The sequence below is a fragment of the Pseudophryne corroboree genome, chromosome 1 (genome assembly GCF_028390025.1).
Source record: "Pseudophryne corroboree isolate aPseCor3 chromosome 1, aPseCor3.hap2, whole genome shotgun sequence".
NCBI classification, from domain to species: domain Eukaryota; kingdom Metazoa; phylum Chordata; class Amphibia; order Anura; family Myobatrachidae; genus Pseudophryne; species Pseudophryne corroboree.
Genome location: NC_086444.1, coordinates 897,146,639 through 897,172,214, shown reverse-complemented (window position 1 = coordinate 897,172,214; position 25,576 = coordinate 897,146,639). Strand labels below are relative to the sequence as shown.

At 45.4% G+C, this 25,576-nt stretch overlaps 1 protein-coding gene across 3 annotated transcripts in view; it reads left to right on the top strand.

The window, feature by feature from the left end:
- Positions 1 to 25,576, top strand: part of SEC24D (SEC24 homolog D, COPII coat complex component) — a 451,689-nt gene that overhangs the window by 410,953 nt on the left and 15,160 nt on the right. The gene's annotated exons all lie outside the window — the stretch shown is intronic.

Sequence of the window (25,576 nt, the reverse complement as noted above, 5' to 3'; positions counted from 1 at the left end):
AGGGCACAAAAAGTAAAGCTTTAGGATCAGGTGGTGTGCACTGGCTCCTCCCCCTATGACCCTCCTCCAAGCCTCAGTTAGATTTTTGTGCCCGGCCGAGAAGGGTGCAATCTAGGTGGCTCTCCTGAGCTGCTTAGAAAAGTTTAGCTTAGGTTTTTTATTTTACAGTGAGTCCTGCTGGCAACAGGATCACTGCAACGAGGGACTTAGGGGAGAAGAAGTGAACTCACCTGCGTGCAGGATGGATTGGCTTCTTTGGCTACTGGACATTAGCTCCAGAGGGACGATCACAGGTACAGCCTGGATGGTCACCGGAGCCTCGCCGCCGGCCCCCTTGCAGATGCTGAAACGAGAAGAGGTCCAGAATCGGCGGCAGAAGACTCCTCAGTCTTCTTAAGGTAGCGCACAGCACTGCAGCTGTGCGCCATTTTCCTCTCAGCACACTTCACACGGCAGTCACTGAGGGTGCAGGGCGCTGGGAGGGGGGCGCCCTGGGAGGCAAATGAAAACCTTTTTTGGCTAAAAATACCTCACATATAGCCTCCGGGGGCTATATGGAGATATTTAACCCCTGCCAGAATCCGTTAAGAGCGGGAGACGAGGCCGCCGAAAAAGGGGCGGGGCCTATCTCCTCAGCACACAGCGCCATTTTCCCTCACAGAAAGGCTGGAGGGAAGGCTCCCAGGCTCTCCCCTGCACTGCACTACAGAAACAGGGTTAAAACAGAGAGGGGGGCACTAATTTGGCGTTAGAAATATATAAAAAAGATGCTATAAGGGAAAACACTTATATAAGGTTGTCCCTATATAATTATAGCGTTTTTGGTGTGTGCTGGCAAACTCTCCCTCTGTCTCTCCAAAGGGCTAGTAGGTCCTGTCCTCTATCAGAGCATTCCCTGTGTGTGTGCTGTGTGTCGGTACGTGTGTGTCGACATGTATGAGGACGATGTTGGTGAGGAGGCGGAGCAATTGCCTGTAATGGTGATGTCACTCTCTAGGGAGTCGACACCGGAATGGATGGCTTATTTAGGGAATTACGTGATAATGTCAACACGCGCCAAGGTCGGTTGACGACATGAGACGGCCGACAAACAATTAGTACCGGTCCAGACGTCTCAAAAACACCGTCAGGGGTTTTAAAACGCCCGTTTACTTTAGTCGGTCGACACAGACACACACAGGGACACTGAATCCAGTGTCGACGGTGAATAAACAAACGTATTCCTTATTAGGGCCACACGTTAAGGGCAATGAAGGAGGTGTTACATATTTCTGATACTACAAGTACCACAAAAGAGGGTATTATGTGGGATGTGAAAAAACTACCGTAGTTTTTCCTGAATCAGATAAATTAAATGAAGTGTGTGATGATGCGTGGGTTCCCCCCGATAGAAAATATGGGCGGTATACCCTTTTCCCGCCAGAAGTTAGGGCGCGTTGGGAAACACCCCTTAGGGTGGATAAGGCGCTCACACGCTTATCAGAACAAGTGGCGGTACCGTCTATAGATAGGGCCGTCCTCAAGGAGCCAGCTGACAGGAGGCTGGAAAAATATCATAAAAAGTATATACACACATACTGGTGTTATACTGCGACCAGCGATCGCCTCAGCCTGGATGTGCAGAGCTGGGGTGGCTTGGTCGGATTCCCTGACTAAAAATATTGATACCCTTGACAGGGACAGTATTTTATTGACTATAGAGCATTTAAAGGATGTATTTCTATATATGCGAGATGCACAGAGGGATATTTGCACTCTGGCATCAAGAGTAAGTGCGATGTCCATATCTGCCAGAAGATGTTTATGGACACGACAGTGGTCAGGTGATGCAGATTCCAAACGGCACAAAGGTGTATTGCCGTATAAAGGAAGAGGAGTTATTTGGGGTCGGTCCATCGGACCTGGTGGCCACGGCAACTGCTGGAAAATCCACCGTTTTTACCCTAAGTCACATCTCTGCAGAAAAAGACACCGTCTTTTCAGCTTCAGTCCTTTCGTCCCTATAAGAGTCATATCTGCCCAGGGATAGAGGAAAGGGAAGAAGACTGCAGCAGGCAGCCCATTCCCAGGAACAGAAGCGTTCCACCGCTTCTGACAAGCTCTCAGCATGACGCTGAGACCGTACAGGACCCCTGGATCCTACAAGTAGTATCCCAGGGGTACAGTTTGGAATGTCGAGACGTTTCCCCTGCGCAGGCTCCTGAAGTCTGCTTTACCAAGGTCTCCCTCCGACAAGGAGGCAGTATGGGAAAAAATTCACGAGCTGTATTCCCAGCAGGTGATAATTAAATTACCCCTCCTACAACAAGAAAAGGGGTATTATTCCACACTATATTGTGGTACTGAAGCCAGAAGGCTAGGTGAGACCTATTCTAAATCTAAAAAAATTTGAACACTTACAAAGGTTCAAATCAAGATGGAGTCACTCAGAGCAGTGATAACGAACCGGGAAGAAGGGGACTATCTGGTGTCCCGAGACATCAGGGATGCTTACCTCCATGTCCCAAATTTGCTCTTATCACTAAGGGTACCTCAGGTTCGTGGTACAGAACTGTCACTATCAGTTTCAGACGCTGCCGTTTGGATTGTCTACGGCACCCCGGGTCTTTACCAAGGTAATGGCCGAAATGATGGTTCTTCTTCGAAGAAAAGGCGTCTTAATTATCCCTTACTTGGACGATCTCCTGATAAGGGCAAAGTCCAGGGAACAGTTGGAGGTCGGAGTAGCACTATCTCGGATACTGTTACAACAGCAGGGGTGGATTCTAAATATTCCAAAATCGCAGCTGATCCCGACAACAAGTCTCCTGTGCTTAGGGATGATTCTGGACACAGTCCAGAAAAAGGTGTTTCTCCCGGAAGAGAAAGCCAGGGAGTTATCCGAGCTAGTCAGGAACCTCCTAAAATCAGTGCATCATTGCACAAGGGCCATGGTAAAAAAATGGTGACTTCCTTCGAAGCAATTCCAGTCGGCAGATTTCATGCAAGAACTTTTCAGTGGGATCTGCTGGACAAATGGTCCGGATCGCATCTTCAGATTCATCAGCGGATAACCCTATATCCAAGGACAAGGGTGTCTCTCCTGTGGTGGTTACAGAGTGCTCATCTTCTAGAGGGCCGCAGATTCGGCATTCAGTTTTGGATGTTGGTGACCACGGAGGCCAGCCCGAGAGGCTGGGGAGCAGTCACACAAGGAAAAAATTTCCAGGGAGTGTGATCAAGTCTGGAGATTTTTCTCCACATAAATATAGCTAAGGGTAAAATTATAATGCTCTAAGCTTAGCAAGACCTCTGCTTCAAGGTCAGCCGGTATTGATCCAGTGGGATAAAACATCACGGCAGTCGCCCACGTAAATAGACAGGGCGGCACAAGAAGCAGGAGGGCAGTGGCAAAAACTGCAAGGACTTTTCGCTGGGCGGAAAATCATGTGATAGCACTGTCAGCAGTGTTTCATTCCGGGAATGGAAACTGGGAAGCAGACTTCCTCAGTAGGCACGACCTCCACCCGGCAGAGTGGGAACTTCATGGGGAAGTTTTCCACATAATTGTAAACCGTTGGGAATTACCAAAGGTGGACATGATGGCGTCCCGTCTGAACAAAAAACGGGACAGGTATTGCGCCAGGTTAAGAGACCCTCAGGCAATAGCTGTGGACGTTCTGGTAACACCGTGGGTGTACCAGTCGGTGTATGTGTTCCATCCTCTGCTTTTCATACCTAAGGTACTGAGAATTATAAGACGTAGAGGAGTAAGAACTATACTCATGGCTCCGGATTGGCCAAGAAGGACTTGGTACCCGGAACTTCAAGAGATGCTCACAGAGGACTTATGGCCTCTGCCGCTAAGAAGGGACTTGTTTCAGCAAGTACCATGTCTGTTCCAAGACTTACCGCAGCTGCGTTTGACGGCATGGCGGTGGAACGCCGGATCCTAAGGGAAAAGGCATTCAGGAAGAGGTCATTCCTACCCTGGTCAAAGCCAGAAAGGAGGTGACCGCACAACATTATCACCACATGTGGCAAAAATATGTTGCGTGGTGTGAGGCCAGGAAGGCCCCACGAAGAAATTTCAACTCGGTCGATTCCTGCATTTCTTGCAAACAGGAGTGTCTATGGGCCTCAAATTGGGGTCCATTAAGGTTCAAATTTCGGCCCTGTCGATTTTTCTTCCAGAAAGAATTGGCTTCAGTTCCTGAAGTCCAGAAGTTTGTCAAGGGAGTATTGCATATACAACCCCCTTTTGTGCCTCCAGTGGCACTGTGGGATCTCAACGTAGTTCTGGGATTCCTCAAAACACATTGGTTTAAAACCAGTCAAATCTGTGGATTTGAAGCATCTCACATGAAAAGTGAACATGCTCTTGGACCTGGCCTGGACCAGGCGAGTGTCAAATTGGTGGTTTTTTTCTCAAAAAAGCCCATATCTGTTTGTCCATTCGGACAGGGCAGAGCTGCGGACTCGTCCCCAGTTCTCTCCCTAAGGTGGTGTCAGTGTTTCACCTGAACCAGCTTATTGGGGTGTCTTGCGCCTACTAGGGACTTGGAGGACTCCAAGTTGCTAGATGTGGTCAGGGCCCTGAAAATATAGGTTCCAGGACGGCTGGAGTCAGGAAAACTGACTTGCTGTTATCCTGTATGCACCCAACAAACTGGGTGCTCTTGCTTTTAAGCAGACTTTTGCTAGTTGGATGTGTAATACAATTCAGCTTGCACATTCTGTGGCAGGCCTGCCACAGCCAAAATATGTAAATGCCCATTCCACAAGGAAGGTGGGCTCATCTTGGGCGGCTGCCCGAGGGGTCTCGGCTTTACAACTTTGCCGAGCGGCTATTTAGTCAGGGGCAAACACGTTTGTAAAATCCTACAAATTTGATACCCTGGCTAAGGAGGACCTGGAGTTCTCTCATTCGGTGCTGCAGAGTCATCCGCACTCTCCCGCCCGTTTGGGAGCTTTGGTATAATCCCCATGGTCCTTTCAGGAACCCCAGCATCCACTAGGACGATAGAGAAAATAAGAATTTACTTACCGATAATTCTATTTCTCGGAGTCCGTAGTGGATGCTGGGCGCCCATCCCAAGTGCGGATTATCTGCATTACTTGTACATAGTTACAAAAATCGGGTTATTATTGTTGTGAGCCATCCTTTCAGAGGCTCCGCTGTTATCATACTGTTAACTGGGTTCAGATCACAGGTTGTACAGTGTGATTGGTGTGGCTGGTATGAGTCTTACCCGGGATTCATAAATCCTTCCTTATTGTGTACGCTCGTCCGGGCACAGTACCTAACTGAGGCTTGGAGGAGGGTCATAGGGGGAGGAGCCAGTGCACACCACCTGATCCTAAAGCTTTACTTTTTGTGCCCTGTCTCCTGCGGAGCCGCTATTCCCCATGGTCCTTTCAGGAACCCCAGCATCCACTACGGACTCCGAGAAATAGAATTATCGGTAAGTAAATTCTTATTTTTAAGTTCTTCGGGTCTGCTGAGTAATAGGAAATTATGTATCATCTCTCATTTTATTCATATATAAAATGACCACAACAGTGCTGCCATACTTAGCCATTTATTGCTGCGGTGTCAGGAGTGGAATCTCTTTGTTACAAATCTTCTTGGTCTGTGTCTCTATAGCGGTCTGACAATAACACATCTTAGAGGTGTTTGGGTAGGAGAACAAGAGAGATGGGAATAATAAAGTACACAATATACAATATAAATTGAGATCAAAGGAAAAACAACTTTATATGCTGGGAGGTGCGGAGATGTGATTGCAGAGAGAGGAGAGAAGGCATTGTAGTGAAGGGTATTGGAGTAGAGTACTGTGGAAGACTGATACAGATGGAATTTAAGGTGTGGATGGAAATTAATAAATGGGAAATGAAGAAAATATGTTCTATAATATTGTGGGTGCAAAAAAAAAGGGGGAACTGGGAGTCCTACCCTCCATCATTCTGCAGGAGATTCCCTGAAATCTCCCCAACTTCCTGAATTGTCCAACAATCTCCCTGATTACACCTTATCTCCATTATGTATGTAGCTGTTACATTCTTGGGGAAAAAAAGAAATCAGAGATATATACATTCAAATGGGATCATCAGTGGCATTTCCCTGCATTGGTTACAAGGCACAATGATCATTATGGCTACATGCACTTTACATAAGGTTTCTTATGGCCACTCACAGTATACAGTATTTAACCTCTTGTAAAACACAATACACAAACAAATCCTGTGAAATATCAGTGTCTTTTCTTCAACAATTAGATCTTTGGGGCTCATTTACATTTAGATGTAAGTCATTTTTATACCACAGATGTAGCAGTACACGTCCACACTGATAGATGCTACTTTCACATCTCCCTGAAATGCTTTTTTCAAAAGTAGGCAAGTATGCTGGGAGTATGTTGCTATGAGAGGCTATAAGAAGGAGATGGTGGTATGAGGAAGAAGAATAGATATGATATGAAAGTTGAAGCTGTGAATAAAAAACAGATACTGTAAATGATTGATTAAATGAATAAATAAGATTAGCAAATGAGTGCAGCAGTATAGATTTTATTCAAACACTTCTGTCACTGAAACCTGTCTTTCTAAGTGGTTTAATAATCAGATAGTTTGTTCTTTCCATCCAGTATGTTGGGGACAGAAAATAGAATTAGGTTCTCTACTGGTACAGATAACAATTCAGTCTTCTGTCGTTCATTAAAATGTATTATTGCTATCAACTTTATGTTATAATATGGTGAAAAATGAGCATATATTAAACTTGTTTTTATCAGTTCATTTCCAAATATTGGCCCTCATTCCGAGTTGTTCGCTCTGTAATTTTCTTCGCATCGCAGCGATTTTCCGCTAATTGCGCATGCGCAATGTTCGCACTACGACTGCGCCAAGTAAATTTGCTAAGAAGTTTGGTATTTTACTCACGGCATTACGAGGTTTTTTCTTCGTTCTGTTGATCGGAGTGTGATTGACAGGAAGTGTGTGTTTCTGGGCGGAAACTTGCCGTTTTATGGGTGTGTGTGAAAAAACGCTGCCGTTTCTGGGAAAAACGCGGGAGTGGCTGAAGAAACGGGGGAGTGTCTGGGCGAACGCTGGGTGTGTTTGTGACGTCAAACCAGGAACGACAAGCACTGAACTGATCGCACTGGAAGAGTAAGTCTCGAGCTACTCAGAAACTGCACAGAGAAGTCTTTTCGCAATATTGCGAATCTTTCGTTCGCAATTCTGCTATGCTAAGATTCACTCCCAGTAGGCGGCGGCTTAGCGTGTGCAATGCTGCTAAAAGCAGCTTGCGAGCGAACAACTCGGAATGAGGGCCATTGTTGTTACCTTTTCGATTTATTCTATTGCATTTTGGCAAATGTTAAACCTTTGTGCTGCAGACAAGCTATCCAGAATATAAATACAGTATTGTACAAATACAAACAAGGTTAAAAACTGAAGTGACATCACAAATGTCAAATACAAGCTCGTTAGACATGTTTGCATAGTATATATGAATATACTTACAAAGACCTAAGGGTCAAAGAGAGTTGAGATTACCTAAAGGATAAAAAAAAAAGGGGGCAGACTAGATGGACCAAGTGGTTCTTATCTGCAGTCAAATTCTATGTCTCTATATATTTTGTGAAAATCCTCTGAGCAAAAAAGTGGATGCACCTATGCCCGCATTGCACAATGGATGACTTACACCCACATGCACCTGCAGAACCAGGATCGGAGAGTGAATGAGTGTTCTAACACAAGCCATGTATATTAATTATGAACATATGAAGACCAGACCACAGACTAATATGTGAAATAGACATAATATTTGTGGCTTGTCAGGGTCAGATGTGACTAAAAAATTATGACAGTTGCCAGGACTAGCGAGCTGCTTTTCATTGGCTGTTTGCGAATGCACCACTGACACTTCTTGGTGCTTTCTTCATTGCTTGGCTTATTATGCTTTTATGGGTATATTTTAGCACATGTTGTTTTCTATGCACAAGGCAGAGTGCTGTTTCTGCTGTATTAGTGACATGTTTGGAACTTTCTTGATTCCTAGCAAAACAGTGGCTGACATGAACCGGGAACATATGCTACTGGTGCCAACCTGCATGCATCTTGCTCAATGCATGTGCCAGCTTATGGGCCTGAGTACATTTTTACATGTAGCGTTTTTTAAGCGGAAATTACACCGAATTTGCAACCAATTCACATCAGGCCTCTGCAGGACACACCATTAATCTCTCTTTTGGTAACTGTAAGAGTTTTGTAACATGGATTGCAGATCATCTAAATATTTAACTCTATAAAATAGTGGACATATCCTTTAACCACTTGCCTAGCATCATGGCATCAGAAGCGACCACAACAGCAAATGCTTTATCTGACCTGGTCGCACAGGATGCGATAAGTCAGATACACAGTGTTTGCAACTGCAGGGAAGAGAAAACTTCCCTCTGCTGCTGCTCTCAGAGGGACCAGAAGGTCCCTCTGCCTTCCCGCACCCTCCCCCAGTGTTTGCTGTGCTGATCGGTCAGCGCGGCAGGACCCCCCACCCGGTGGCTGCAGACAATAGCAGCCGCTGGGGAAGTGTAAATTAACTCCCCACAAGCACCCCATGTACCTGGCGGCTACCCCAGCTGTTAAAACTAAAGTTGTGATGGACGCAATGTTTCTGATGGTGCCGACCGATGTTCCGATGCTTGGGAGAAAAGTAATTTTATTTTTACATATTTATAATATATATATATATAAATATATATATATACACACACACACACATATATATATATATATATATATATATATATACACACACACACACACACACATACACATAGACACATGGGGAAAGAGGGCACTCACCAGACTTTTCAGCACGTTTAAAACTTGATATTTATTCCATTATAGTTTTAAAATCAGGTCGATGTTTCGGTCCACTGCGGAGCCTTTATCAAGAACAAACAAGTGCACACAGACCCCCAAACAATAAGACAAGACCAAAATCAAAACCATAATATATACCACCTCACCTTCACAGTTAACTCAATTATCTACGTCAGACGCCACCGGAAGTGATGTCACACATAGCACAATTGTTCAAATATACTCCCAAAGTGATATACAAATATATTCATAGGATTACCTTACACTTGCTTAGTGAGCTATATCAACCCTTACTCATCATCACAGATGTCATCTCAGAAACTGTTCGTTCATGTCAAACACCCGCGGCAAACGCCGCCGTCCAAACCCACTTGGATTTACATTTCCCATCTGTGGAATGCACAAGCTGGAAGTGTGCGTTCCACAGTATTACCCTGAGTGCCAGCGGCAGTCGCCGCTGTTCTCATCCAATCACAACCCCTCCTTTCTAGTCAGTGGAGCGCACAAGCTGGAAATATGTGTTACCATAGTAAAACAGGCACGACAACTCATCAGTCTCCACAGGTAAACTGGCATAGGAGCTGGGTACAATATATTATATATCAACCTGACTATAAACTACTTTTAGAGCAGAATATCAGGTGTGAAATACAGGGGTTATTGCATAGGAATCTCAGTGTTAACAATATATCAATGAGAGGTAGGCATAACAACCCCAGTAGGTAGCCCATAGAGTAAAAAAAAAATCACAAATATATACAATGTACATTAAAAACCTTTTGTTGGTGAAGTATCAAACAAAACCGGCTTTTATAGTGCCGAGTAATTACACGATCACAGCCTCCTCAGTTTACTCAAATAAACATAGACAATGAATTACACTCATTGAGTCCTCTAGGGGCTACTGTGTCCAAGAAATGGATCCACTTGGCTTCTTGTTTCAAAAGTGCCAGTGCCCGATCACCACCTCTCTCCATTGGTGGTACCCAGTCTATAATCATATATTTGATTGTGGTCAATTAATGCCTATCTTTCAAGAAGTGTTGTGTCACTGGTTTGTCTGTACTACGAGTGGAATATGTGTCCACATGGACATATGAGCATATAAACAACGTGAGCCATCTGACAGGACAAACAATGTTTCAAATAAATCTTCCTGCCATTGTGCGGGTGGCAGAAGAATTTTCCAATCAGCATTGCTCTGCAAGTAGTGCAGCCTAGGCAGCGGTAGCATCCCTTCTGATGTGATAACCAGTTATCCACTGAATCCCTTTCAGGAAGCATATTAGGGCGTAGTAGTATATTCTTTAAATTACGTCCCCTGCTCACACTGAGTAAAGGCTTACTTTTCTTCAGTTGTTCAAATGCAGGGTCTGTGGTTACCAACGGCCAGTGTTTGCGAATGGCACCATGTACCACTTTGTAGTTGGTATCATATCTGGAACCCAAAATAATGCGTTCGTTGCTTTGATACTCTGTGTCGCTCGGGATTGTCCACTTGCAAAATGTGCTCTAGCCCTGGTGAGGCACCTCTTTATAGTGGAGATCTTATAACCACGTTCACAGCATTCTTGCAATTGTATCTCTGCCAGGTCAGAGCAATAGTTGTCCCTTAATATCTTAGTAAACTGTGAAATAGGTTGGTTGGACTTAAGTGCATCCAGATGTTGGCTCGTAGTCCACAGTAGTGTGTTACGGTCTGTTGTTTTTCTAAATAAGGTATATTCCAGATCATTTAGACCTTTAAACACAGTTACTCCTCACTATCCAACCAAATAAAAAAACATTATCTATGAACCTATTATAGTAAAAAATCTTATCACCAAAACCAGTAAGGATAAATTCATGTTCATACTGTTGCATGAATAGATTTGAATAATCTGGCACTAAATTCGAGCCCACCGCCGTCCCGGCAACTTGGACAAAATACTTCCCTTGGTAAAGAAAGTAGTTACATTCTAGAACCTTCTTGAGGAGCTCAAGCATCCAATCAGTCGGTGGACCATCATAAGGGCCCTCCAGAAGAGCATTTTCCACAGCCTTAATCCACAGTTCATGGGGGATCACTGTATATAATGAACAAACGTCCATCACAGCCAGCATATATTCAGAGGGCTAAAAATGGCTAGTGTCACGCAGATAGCTATAGCTTTTCTTTACCAACGGTTGTCAGTAATGATCTAAAAATTGTGCAGTGGGTTGCAGTATAGACCACCTGGTAGAGATGATTGGCCTGCCAGGGGGATCTATAAGTGTCTTCTGTATTTTGGGTAATGAATATATCAGGGGACAAACAGGATGTTCTACTGTCAAAAATGATTTACTATTTTCATCTATCCATCCGTTAGACAAAGCTAGATTAACCAATGCATCAATTTACTTTTTAATCCTATGAGTTGGATTGAAATTTAATTTCTCATAGGTGTCAACATCTGAAAGTTGTCTCCTGATTTATTTGTCATAATCCTTAAAGTCCTGCAGAAGTGTTATTTTGTAGTGACACAAACAAGTGCCTGTTTTTCTGCCTTAGTGAGTTTATCAAAATTTTTTTTGCTGTCCGTAATTTGGTTTCGGTAATCAAAATCAACCATCCTAAGGAAGCTTTTTAATCCCATGTTATTAGAGGGAGGGTCAAAAGTGCTTTTCTTTTTAAATTTTACAATCTTATCATGTGCCCCCGTGTCCACTTTGCCATCATAGAATTCTCTTAAGCGCAGTTTGCGTCCCATTTCTAAACGCATCAGTTCTGCATGTTGGAATAAAAGATAGCCCTTTGGACAAAAGAGCACTTTCTGCCATAGTAGATAGAGTATGGGAAGAGAGGTTGAATATTAAGTTTTCACTCCCCTCCGACCTTTTGGCCTTCCCCGAGTTCCCCCCCCCTCCTCGGGTGTTGTCTGCTCTTCCTTGGCCACGGCCCCCTCTTTGAGACCTGGTGTTGGGCCCTAAAAAAGATTAACCCGATGGTTGGAGGTCACTAGAGAATTCAGCATCAGAAGAAGAATTAAGAATTAGACCTCTGATTATCAACCTGACAGTTTCTACAGTGCCTTACTAAAGTATTCACCCCCCTTTGCATTTTTCATGTTTTGTTGCCTCACAACCTGGAATTAAAATGGATTGTTTGAAGGTTTGCATCATTTCATTCACAGAACATGGCTACAACTTTGAAGATGTTTTTTTTTTTTTTATTGTGAAGAAAACAAATAGGACAAAATAACAGAAAACTTCAGCGTGCATAACTATTCACCCCCCTAAAGTCAGTACTTTGTAGAGTCACCTTTTGCGGCAATTACAGCTGCAAATCACTTTGGATAAGTCTCTATGAGCTGGCCACATCTTGCCACTGGGATTTTGCCCATTCTTCAAGGCAAAACTGTTCCAGCGCCTTCTTGTTGGATGGTTGCCGCTTGTGAACAGCAATCTTCAAGTCTGACCACAGATTCTCAATTAGATTGAAATCTGGGCTTTGACTATGCCATTCCAACACATTTAAATGTTTCTCCTTAAACCACTCGAGTCTTGTTTTGGCAGTATGCTTCGGGTAATTTTCCTGCTGGAAGGTGATCCTCCATCCCAGTCTCAAATCACAGGCAGACTGAAACAGGTTTTGCTCAAGAATATCCCTGTATTTAGCACCATCCATATTTCCCTCAACTCAAAACAGTTTCCCAGTCCCTGCTGCTGAAAAACATCCCCACAGCATGATGCTGCCACCACCATGTTTCACTGTGGCGTTGGTGTTCTTGGGGTGATGGGATGTGTTGGGTTTGCGCCAGACATAGCATTTTCCTTGGTGGCCGAAAAGTTCAATTTTAGTCTCATTTGACCAGAGAACCTTCCTCCATACATTTGGGGAGTTGTCCACATGCCTTTTGGCAAACTCAAAATGTGCCTTCTTATTTTTAACACTAAGTAATGGCTTTTTTCTGGCCACTCTTCTATAAAGCCCAGCTCTATGGCGTGTATGGCTTATTGTGGTCACATGCGCAGATACACCAGTCTCTGCTGTGGAACTCTGCAGCTCCTCCAGGGTTACCTTTGGTCTCTGTACTGCCTCTCTCCTCCTTGCCCGGTCTGTGAGTTTTGGTGGCCGACTCTCTCTTGGCAGGTTTGTTGTGGTACCATGTTCTTTCTATTTGAAGATAATGGACTTGATGGTGCTCCGAGGGATCATCAAAGATTTAGATATTTTTTAGACCCAACCCTGGCTTCTACTTCTCAACAACTTAGTCCCTGACTTGTTTGGAGAGCTCCTTGGTCTTCACGATGTGATGCCTTTTGCTTAGTGGTGTTGCAGCCTCTGGGGCCTTTCAGAAAAGGTGTGTTTATACTGACACTTACATTACACACAGGTGGACTTCATTTCACTAATTATGTGACTTCTGAAGGTAATTGGTTGCATCAGAACTTTTGAGGGGCTTCATAGCAAAGGGGGTGAATATATATGCACATGCCAATTTTGACATGGTTTTTTTTATATATATTTTTTATATTAATTTTTCTCATTTCACTTCACCAACTTAGACTATTTTGTGAATATCCATCACATAAAATTCAGATTCAAATAAATAAATAAATGACAGGTTGTAATGTAACAAAATAGGTAAAAAGCCAAGGGGGGGTGAATACTTTAGCAAGGCACTGTACCTCCACGTCTATATCTGTATCGCTGACAATATTGTGAAGCTCTATCCTCCCCAGATAACCATCTGTGTTTCATGTAGTCAAGCATCACACTTTCCAATTTCTTTCTCTTGAAAGAGATAAGGTCACTCTTATATTTATCCACCTGCTCTTGTATTCGTGCCAACCAATCATCAGATTTATCTGTCACCAAGGTTTGGGTGTGTTCACGTTCAAAAGATTTTAATTCAGCACATGTTTGTTGTAATTTAACACCCACTTCTATCACCAAGGCCAATAAATCTAAAAAACATTTATTTAGCACTCTACACCATTTTACGCAGAAAGCTGGGTTTCTGCATCCAATAGTGGGAGTGTTATTGATTCTAAAACCTTGCGGGATAAATTTCTTCCTATAATATTCTGACAGAATTTTACCATGTATCTCCTAGAGATGAGCGCCGGAAATTTTTCGGGTTTTGTGTTTTGGTTTTGGGTTCGGTTCCGCGGCCGTGTTTTGGGTTCGACCGCGTTTTGGCAAAACCTCACCGAATTTTTTTTGTCGGATTCGGGTGTGTTTTGGATTCGGGTGTTTTTTTCAAAAAACCCTAAAAAACAGCTTAAATCATAGAATTTGGGGGTCATTTTGATCCCAAGGTATTATTAACCTCAAAAACCATAATTTCCACTCATTTTCAGTCTATTCTGAATACCTCACACCTCACAATATTATTTTTAGTCCTAAAATTTGCACCGAGGTCGCTGTGTGAGTAAGATAAGCGACCCTAGTGGCCGACACAAACACCGGGCCCATCTAGGAGTGGCACTGCAGTGTCACGCAGGATGTCCCTTCCAAAAAACCCTCCCCAAACAGCACATGACGCAAAGAAAAAAAGAGGCGCAATGAGGTAGCTGACTGTGTGAGTAAGATAAGCGACCCTAGTGGCCGACACAAACACCGGGCCCATCTAGGAGTGGCACTGCAGTGTCACGCAGGATGGCCCTTCCAAAAAACCCTCCCCAAACAGCGCATGACGCAAAGAAAAAAAGAGGCGCAATGAGGTAGCTGACTGTGTGAGTAAGATAAGCGACCCTAGTGGCCGACACAAACACCGGGCCCATCTAGGAGTGGCACTGCAGTGTCACGCAGGATGGCCCTTCCAAAAAACCCTCCCCAAACAGCACATGACGCAAAGAAAAAAAGAGGCGCAATGAGGTTGCTGACTGTGTGAGTAAGATAAGCGACCCTAGTGGCCGACACAAACACCGGGCCCATCTAGGAGTGGCACTGCAGTGTCACGCAGGATGGCCCTTCCAAAAAACCCTCCCCAAACAGCACATGACGCAAAGAAAAAAAGAGGCGCAATGAGGTAGCTGACTGTGTGAGTAAGATAAGCGACCCTAGTGGCCGACACAAACACCGGGCCCATCTAGGAGTGGCACTGCAGTGTCACGCAGGATGTCCCTTCCAAAAAACCCTCCCCAAACAGCACATGACGCAAAGAAAAATAAAAGAAAAAAGAGGTGCAAGATGGAATTGTCCTTGGGCCCTCCCACCCACCCTTATGTTGTATAAACAGGACATGCACACTTTAACCAGCCCATCATTTCAGTGACAGGGTCTGCCACACGACTGTGACTGATATGACGGGTTGGTTTGGACCCCCCCCCCAAAAAAGAAGCAATTAATCTCTCCTTGCACAAACTGGCTCTACAGAGGCAAGATGTCCACCTCATCATCATCCTCCGATATATCACCGTGTACATCCCCCTCCTCACAGATTATCAATTCGTCCCCACTGGAATCCACCATCTCAGCTCCCTGTGTACTTTGTGGAGGCAATTGCTGCTGGTCAATGTCTCCGCGGAGGAATTGATTATAATTAATTTTAATGAACATCATCTTCTCCACATTTTCTGGATGTAACCTCGTACGCCGATTGCTGACAAGGTGAGCGGCGGCACTAAACACTCTTTCGGAGTACACACTTGTGGGAGGGCAACTTAGGTAGAATAAAGCCAGTTTGTGCAAGGGCCTCCAAATTGCCTCTTTTTCCTGCCAGTATAAGTACGGACTGTGTGACGTGCCTACTTGGATGCGGTCACTCATATAATCCTCCACCATTCTTTCAATGTTGAGAGAATCATATGCAGTGACAGTAGACGACATGTCCGTAATCGTTGTCAGGTCCTTCAGTCCGGACCAGATGTCAGCATCAGCAGTCGCTCCAGACTGCCCTGCATCACCGCCAGCGGGTGGGCTCGGAATTCTGAGCCTTTTCCTCGCACCCCCAGTTGCGGGAGAATGTGAAGGAGGAGATGTTGACAGGTCGCGTTCCGCTTGACTTGACAATTTTCTCACCAGCAGGTCTTTCAACCCCAGCAGACTTGTGTCTGCCGGAAAGAGAGATCCAAGGTAGGTTTTAAATCTAGGATCGAGCACGGTGGCCAAAATGTAGTGCTCTGATTTCAACAGATTGACCACCCGTGAATCCTTGTTAAGCGAATTAAGGGCTCCATCCACAAGTCCCACATGCCTAGCGGAATCGCTCCGTGTTAGCTCCTCCTTCAATGTCTCCAGCTTCTTCTGCAAAAGCCTGATGAGGGGAATGACCTGACTCAGGCTGGCAGTGTCTGAACTGACTTCACGTGTGGCAAGTTCAAAGGGCATCAGAACCTTGCACAACGTTGAAATCATTCTCCACTGCACTTGAGACAGGTGCATTCCACCTCCTATATCGTGCTCAATTGTATAGGCTTGAATGGCCTTTTGCTGCTCCTCCAACCTCTGAAGCATATAGAGGGTTGAATTCCACCTCGTTACCACTTCTTGCTTCAGATGATGGCAGGGCAGGTTCAGTAGTTTTTGGTGGTGCTCCAGTCTTCTGTACGTGGTGCCTGTACGCCGAAAGTGTCCCGCAATTCTTCTGGCCACCGACAGCATCTCTTGCACGCCCCTGTCGTTTTTTAAAAAATTCTGCACCACCAAATTCAAGGTATGTGCAAAACATGGGACGTGCTGGAATTTGCCCATATTTAATGCACACACAATATTGCTGGCGTTGTCCGATGCCACAAATCCACAGGAGAGTCCAATTGGGGTAAGCCATTCCGCGATGATCTTCCTCAGTTGCCGTAAGAGGTTTTCAGCTGTGTGCGTATTCTGGAAACCGGTGATACAAAGCGTAGCCTGCCTAGGAAAGAGTTGGCGTTTGCGAGATGCTGCTACTGGTGCCGCCGCTGCTGTTCTTGCGGCGGGAGTCCATACATCTACCCAGTGGGCTGTCACAGTCATATAGTCCTGACCCTGCCCTGCTCCACTTGTCCACATGTCCGTGGTTAAGTGGACATTGGGTACAACTGCATTTTTTAGGACACTGGTGAGTCTTTTTCTGACGTCCGTGTACATTCTCGGTATCGCCTGCCTAGAGAAGTGGAACCTAGATGGTATTTGGTAACGGGGGCACACTGCCTCAATAAATTGTCTAGTTCCCTGTGAACTAACGGCGGATACCGGACGCACGTCTAACACCAACATAGTTGTCAAGGCCTCAGTTATCCGCTTTGCAGCAGGATGACTGCTGTGATATTTCATCTTCCTCGCAAAGGACTGTTGGACAGTCAATTGCTTACTGGAAGTAGTACAAGTGGGCTTACGACTTCCCCTCTGGGATGACCATCGACTCCCAGCAGCAACAACAGCAGCGCCAGCAGCAGTAGGCGTTACACGCAAGGATGCATCGGAGGAATCCCAGGCAGGAGAGGACTCGTCAGAATTGCCAGTGACATGGCCTGCAGGACTATTGGCATTCCTGGGGAAGGAGGAAATTGACACTGAGGGAGTTGGTGGGGTGGTTTGCGTGAGCTTGGTTACAAGAGGAAGGGATTTACTGGTCAGTGGACTGCTTCCGCTGTCGGCCAAAGTTTTTGAACTTGTCACTGACTTATTATGAATGCGCTGCAGGTGACGTATAAGGGAGGATGTTCCGAGGTGGTTAACGTCCTTACCCCTACTTATTACAGCTTGACAAAGGGAACACACGGCTTGACAAATGTTGTCCGCATTTCTGGTGAAATACTTCCACACCGAAGAGCTGATTTTTTTGGTATTTTCACTAGGCATGTCAACGGCCATATTCCTCCCACGGACAACAGGTGTCTCCCCGGGTGCCTGACTTAAACAAACCACCTCACCATCAGAATCCTCCTTGTCAATTTCCTCCCCAGCGCCAGCAACACCCATATCCTCCTCATCCTGGTGTACTTCAACACTGACATCTTCAATCTGACTATCAGGAACTGGACTGCGGGTGCTCCTTCCAGCACTTGCAGGGGGCGTGCAAATGGTGGAAGGCGCATGCTCTTCACGTCCAGTGTTGGGAAGGTCAGGCATCGCAACCGACACAATTGGACTCTCCTTGTGGATTTGGGATTTCAAAGAACGCACAGTTCTTTGCGGTGCTACTGCTTTTGCCAGCTTGAGTCTTTTCATTTTTCTAGCGAGAGGCTGAGTGCCTCCATCCTCATGTGAAGCTGAACCACTAGCCATGAACATAGGCCAGGGCCTCAGCCGTTCCTTGCCACTCCGTGTGGTAAATGGCATATTGGCAAGTTTACGCTTCTCCTCCGACAATTTTATTTTAGGTTTTGGAGTCCTTTTTTTACTGATATTTGGTGTTTTGGATTTGACATGCTCTGTACTATGCCATTGGGCATCGGCCTTGGCAGACGACGTTGCTGGCATTTCATCGTCTCGGCCATGACTAGTGGCAGCAGCTTCAGCACGAGGTGGAAGTGGATCTTGATCTTTCCCTAATTTTGGAACCTCAACATTTTTGTTCTCCATATTTTAATAGGCACAACTAAAAGGCACCTCAGGTAAACAATGGAGATGGATGGATACTAGTATACAATTATGGATGGACTGCCGAGTGCCGACACAGAGGTAGCTACAGCCGTGGACTACCGTACTGTACTGTGTCTGCTGCTAATATAGACTGGATGATAATGAGATGTAGTATGTATAAAGAAGAAAGAAAAAAAAAACCACGGGTAGGTGGTATACAATTATGGACGGACTGCCGAGTGCCGACACAGAGGTAGCTACAGCCGTGGACTACCGTACTGTACTGTGTCTGCTGCTAATATAGACTGGATGATAATGAGATGTAGTATGTATAAAGAAGAAAGGAAAAAAAAACCACGGGTAGGTGGTATACAATTATGGACGGACTGCCGAGTGCCGACACAGAGGTAGCTACAGCCGTGGACTACCGTACTGTGTCTGCTGCTAATATAGACTGGTTGATAATGAGATGTAGTATGTATAAAGAAGAAAGAAAAGAAAAACCACGGGTAGGTGGTATACAATTATGGACGGACTGCCGAGTGCCGACACAGAGGTAGCTACAGCCGTGGACTACCGTACTGTACTGTGTCTGCTGCTAATATAGACTGGATGATAATGAGATGTAGTATGTATAAAGAAAGAAAAAAAAAACCACGGGTAGGTGGTATACAATTATGGACGGACTGCCGAGTGCCGACACAGAGGTAGCTACAGCCGTGGACTACCGTACTGTACTGTGTCTGCTGCTAATATAGACTGGATGATAATGAGATGTAGTATGTATAAAGAAGAAAGGGAAAAAAAACCACGGGTAGGTGGTATACAATTATGGACGGACTGCCGAGTGCCGACACAGAGGTAGCTACAGCCGTGGACTACCGTACTGTGTCTGCTGCTAATATAGACTGGTTGATAATGAGATGTAGTATGTATAAAGAAGAAGGAAAAAAAACACGGGTAGGTGGTATACAATTATGGACGGACTGCCGAGTGCCGACACAGAGGTAGCTACAGCCGTGGACTACCGTACTGTACTGTGTCTGCTGATAATATAGACTGGATGATAATGAGATGTAGTATGTATAAAGAAGAAAGAAAAAAAAACCACGGGTAGGTGGTATACAATTATGGATGGACTGCCGAGTGCCGACACAGAGGTAGCTACAGCCGTGGACTACCGTACTGTACTGTGTCTGCTGCTAATATAGACTGGATGATAATGAGATGTAGTATGTATAAAGAAGAAAGAAAAAAAAAACACGGGTAGGTGGTATACAATTATGGACGGACTGCCGAGTGCCGACACAGAGGTAGCTACAGCCGTGGACTACCGTACTGTACTGTGTCTGCTGCTAATATAGACTGGTTGATAATGAGATGTAGTATGTATAAAGAAGAAAGGGAAAAAAAACCACGGGTAGGTGGTATACAATTATGGATGGACTGCCGAGTGCCGACACAGAGGTAGCTACAGCCGTGGACTACCGTACTGTACTGTGTCTGCTGCTAATATAGACTGGATGATAATGAGATGTAGTATGTATAAAGAAGAAAAGAAAAAAAAACCACGGGTAGGTGGTATACAATTATGGACGGACTGCCGAGTGCCGACACAGAGGTAGCTACAGCCGTGGACTACCGTACTGTGTCTGCTGCTAATATAGACTGGTTGATAATGAGATGTAGTATGTATAAAGAAGAAAGAAAAAAAAAACACGGGTAGGTGGTATACAATTATGGACGGACTGCCGAGTGCCGACACAGAGGTAGCTACAGCCGTGGACTACCGTACTGTACTGTGTCTGCTGCTAATATAGACTGGATGATAATGAGATGTAGTATGTATAAAGAAGAAAGAAAAAAAAAACCACTGGTAGGTGGTATACAATTATGGACGGACTGCCGAGTGCCGACACAGAGGTAGCTACAGCCGTGGACTACCGTACTGTACTGTGTCTGCTGCTAATATAGACTGGATGATAATGAGATGTAGTATGTATAAAGAAGAAAGAAAAAAAAAACCACGGGTAGGTGGTATACAATTATGGATGGACTGCCGAGTGCCGACACAGAGGTAGCTACAGCCGTGAACTACCGTACTGTGTCTGCTGCGACTGGATGATAAATAATGATATAAAAAATATATATATATCACTACTGCAGCCGGACAGGTATTTATTATATAATGACGGACCTGCTGGACACTGTCTGTCAGCAGAATGAGTTTTTTATTTTATAGAATAAAAAAACACCACACAAGTCACACGACGTGTGTTTAACTTTTACAGGCAGACAGTCAATCACAATACAATATAGTATACTATACTGGTGGTCAGGTCACTGGTCAGTCACACTGGCAGTGGCACTCCTGCAGAAAAAAAAGTGTGCACTGTTTAATTTTAATATGTACTCCTGGCTCCTGCTATAACCTAACTGCTCCCCAGTCTCCCCCACAATTAAGCTGTGTGAGCACAGTCAGATATTATACATAGATGATGCAGCAGCACACTGGGCTGAGCACAGATATGGTATGTGACTGAGTCACTGTGTATCGTTTTTTCAGGCAGAGAACGGATTATATTAAATAATATAAAACTGCACTGGTGGTCACTGGTCAGTCACTAGTATAACTAACTAATACTATCAGCAAAATTCTGCACTCTCTGTCTGAGTACTCCTCCTAAGCTCCAGTAAATGAAGTGTCACTGTCTCACTCTCACTCTCCTATCTATTTCTTCTCTAAACGGAGAGGACGCCAGCCACGTCCTCTCACTATCAATCTCAATGCACGTGTAAAATGGCGGCGACGCGCGGCTCCTTATATAGAATCCGAGTCTCGCGATAGAATCCGAGCCTCGCGAGAATCCGACAGCGTCATGATGACGTTCGGGCGCGCTCGGGTTAACCGAGCAAGGCGGGAAGATCCGAGTCGCTCGGATCCGTGTAAAATATCATGAAGTTCGGGCGGGTTCGGATTCCGAGGAACCGAACCCGCTCATCTCTAGTATCTCCATGTATCTCATCATCGGTTAGGCTCACTTGGATGTTCTCTGCTCCACTCAGAGATTGCTCATCCAAAATAGCAATACCTTGTGCCATTTAGTACACTTAAGATATCTTTACTGGAACTGGTCAAAAAAACAAAACCTTCACAAAAACCTTCAAAAAAACTGGTCGACATTTCAGCCCACTGCTGAGCTTTTATCAAGACCAAACAAGTGCACACAGGCACCCAAACAATAAGATAAGAACAAAACCATAAGCCACCTACCCAGGGACATATATATACCACCTCTCACAATATACTACGTCAGACGCCACCGGAAGTGATGTCACACATAGCCCAGTTGTTCGAATATACTCTCAAAGTGCTATACAAATATATTCATAAGATTACTTTACACTTGCTTAGTGAGCTATACCCAGGGACGGATTAGGAAGCAAAAGTGGGCCAGAAATTTTTTCTAGAAGTGGCCTCATGGGTGTGGCACCAAACCAACTGTAGGCGGAGTCAATACCAAAGTAGGTGGGGTTACTACTTCAAAATGTAATGTAGGCGGAGTTACACAAACAAAATGCAGAGCATGTCATATTAGCTGGACCTAACACATTAAATAGTTAAGAAAGTATTGTGTTGTAGCAGACATAGTTGCGCCCCCTGCCAGCATTCTCATGGCCGGGATGCCGCAGTCGGTATAGTGATAGCCATCATTCCGTATGCTGGGATCCCATACCGATCTCCTTGAGTGCATTACGGTGAGCTACCAAATTGATTAAGGGGTTGGAGACACTGGACTATGAGGAAAGGCTTTCTAGGTTAGATATGTTTACACTAGAAATGAGACGACTAAAGGTCGCACATCCACACACAGTGACCGGGGAACATTGACCCACCTCCTGTTCACACCGCAAAGCGAGCCGGGTTGAACGCGTGTTCAACCCTGCTTGCTACCCGAGTTGGAATACCCCGTATTTCAACCCTGGCACCTTTCAGACCGTACATGAACACGGGTTATGCACGCTCATGTGCCAATAACCCGTGTTCATAGCTGGCAGTCTGAAAGGGGTATAACAGACATACTGTATATCTCCCAGCCTCCAAGTGCATTTCCTGAAAGCATCTTCTCTCTCTCTGTCCATCTCCTACATTTGCCTCTCTGCCTCCACCCCCAAGTCCATCTCCTGCATGTTTCTTCCAGACCCTTTTCTCATTTTGACACCTATATTCTCCCTTACACATGTTTCATGCCTATATTCACCTGCCTTTCTCCCTCTTATCTCCTTCCCCTATCATTCACTTGTCACCCCCTCACCCCCCAAACAGATATCCATATACCCAGATCAGATCTCCATATACCACTGGCACTGCAGCTCCACATGTCATTCTTTTAAAAAAAAAATGTCCTGCAAGCTGCAGTGCCAGTGGTATACGGAGCTCTCTCTGATTTTAGCAAATCAGGACAGACTGAATGGCCCCATTTCCCGAGTCCCAGATGTTTCCTCCCTCCCTGCAGACAGGCCGGTATCACATGCTGCTGGTGGCCAGGAGGGCAGTGCAGGTAGAGGTCAGAGTAGAGTCATACTACTCACCTCTCCTGCTGGACACGCACCACCGCGACTTCACATTGTATTCCCCTGAGGTCCGCGCCAAACACACTTGCCACTGTCAGCCGGGTGTGCTGGGGGTGGAGGCTGTTCTCCTAGCGGCGCACATACACTGTCTGCCGGGTGATGTGGGGGCGGAGCCTGTTCTTCTAGCGGCCGGTGGCCGCGATGCACATATACTGTTGGATGTGCTGGGGGCGGAGCCTGTTCTCCCAGCGACACACATACACTGTGTGCAGGGTGATGTCGGGGCAGAGCCTGTTCTTCCAACAGCCGGTGGCCGCAGTGCACATACGCTGCTGTGTGTGATTGGGCGGAGCCTGTTTATCTATGGCACACATACACTGCTGGGCGTGATGGGGGTGGAGCCTGTTCTCCCAGCGGCCGACTTTCTGCTATTTTACTGAAAACAGTGAGTTATGTGCAAGGGGCGGGGCCACATAAGACAGGCGGCCCCACACACCAATCGGCCCACCGGGGTCCTCCCCGATAAATGTAATGGCCAATCCGGGCCTGGCTATACCAAGCCTTACTCATCATCACTAGTGATGGGAAATCTAGTTCACTTTGGTGATTAGTTCATTATGATCTAGTTCACTGAAAAGATTAGTTCAGAAGATTAGTTCATGTAGTTCATTTAGTTCATCATTTCACTCACTGACTCTGAGACTGAAAGGAGTGAATAGATTTAGAACTAGTCTAGACTATTACACATACAGTAGGTATTTCTAATACTAGCTCATTGTAGGAGTTACAATGTTTCAGATGTGTGTAATATGTCAGATTTTTTATTTTTAAGAAAAGCAATAAGTTATATAGCAACCTTATAGTGACATATGTATCTCTGCAATATTAATCCCATTGTTGGTACTCCTTTTTACTTCATAATATGCATGTGAAAGACCCAAATCCAGAGTAAGGTCATAAGTCACTTTTAGTTTTTTCTGCTTTTAAAATACAGTAATTAAAAGAAAAAAAAGTCCCTTTGCCCCAATGTAACAGACCTTAGAGAGCTAAAGTGGAGATGTTGCAAAGTAACCAATCAGCTTCTGTCATTTATCTTCAACAGTATATAAAGTGACAGAAGCTGATTGGTTGCTAGGGGCAACTGCTCAACTTTATGTCACTTGAAGGTTCATAGTACATATCCCCCTGTGTCTTGTGTGGAGTAATTATACCCTACAGCAGGCATGTTCAAACTGCGGCCCTCCAGCTGTTGTGAAACTACATATCCCAGCATGCCCTGACACCGTTTTGCTGTCAGAGAATGCTAAAGCTGTGTCAGGGCATGCTGAGATGTGTAGTTTCTCAACAGCTGGAGGGCCGCAGTTTGGACATGCCTGCCCTACAGAATAGCATGCAGCACTCAGCGCTGTGTCTTTAGCTGATTGGGAGTGTAGCTTGTCACCTAATATACTGGGGGAATGAATCATGGCTATATGCAGTTCAGTATCAGCTCCATACAATGCATATGCCTGTGCACAGCAGTGCCACACATGGTAGCTGAGAAGTACTGTACTGACTGGTATGGCTGTATGAGTCATTGAGTCAGTGAACTGATCATTGAACTGTAATGAATCACTGAACTACTTGCAAGGAGAGTGACTCATGAGTCGTCAGGACAATGCAGTTCAATCAGCTTCACAGAGTCCACTGACTCCATGAGCACAGCAGTGACCCCTGTGGCAGCTGAGGTAAACTGACTCATGAGTATTCAGTATTCACACACTCACACACACACACACACACTGGTTGCTATGGGCAACATCACTTCTATAGAACTACCTAAGTATATGTACCATCATATTTTTCTCTGACGTCCTAGTGGATGCTGGGAACTCCGTAAGGACCATGGGGAATAGCGGCTCCGCAGGAGACAGGGCACATCTAAAGAAAGCTTTAGGATCACCTGGTGTGCACTGGCTCCTCCCCCTATGACCCTCCTCCAAGCCTCAGTTAGATTTTCTGTGCCCGACGAGAAGGGTGCACACTAGGGGCTCTCCTGAGCTCTTTGTGAAAGTTTTAGTTTAGGTTTATTATTTTCAGTGAGACCTGCTGGCAACAGGCTCACTGCATCGAGGGACTAAGGGGAGAAGAAGCGAACTCACCTGCGTGCAGAGTGGATTGGGCTTCTTAGGCTACTGGACATTAGCTCCAGAGGGACGATCACAGGTTCAGCCTGGATGGGTCACCGGAGCCGCGCCGCCGGCCCCCTTACAGAGCCAGAAGAGCGAAGAGGTCCGGAAAAATCGGCGGCAGAAGACTTTCCTGTCTTCAGATAAAGGTAGGCGCACAGCACCGCAGCTGTGCGCCATTGCTCTCAGCACACTTCACACTCCGGTCACTGAGGGTGCAGGGCGCTGGGGGGGGCAGCGCCCTGAGACGCAATAAATCGATAGAAAACCTTTTATGGCTAAAATAAATGCATCACATATAACTCCTGGGCTATATGGATGCATTTAACCCCTGCCAAAACATACAAGAAAACGGATGATAAGGACGCCGAGAAAGGGGCGGAGCCTATCTCCTCAGCACACTGGCGCCATTTTCCCTCACAGCTCAGTTGGAGGGAAGCTCCCTGGCTCTCCCCTGCAGTCACTACACTACAGAAAGGGGTTAAAAAAG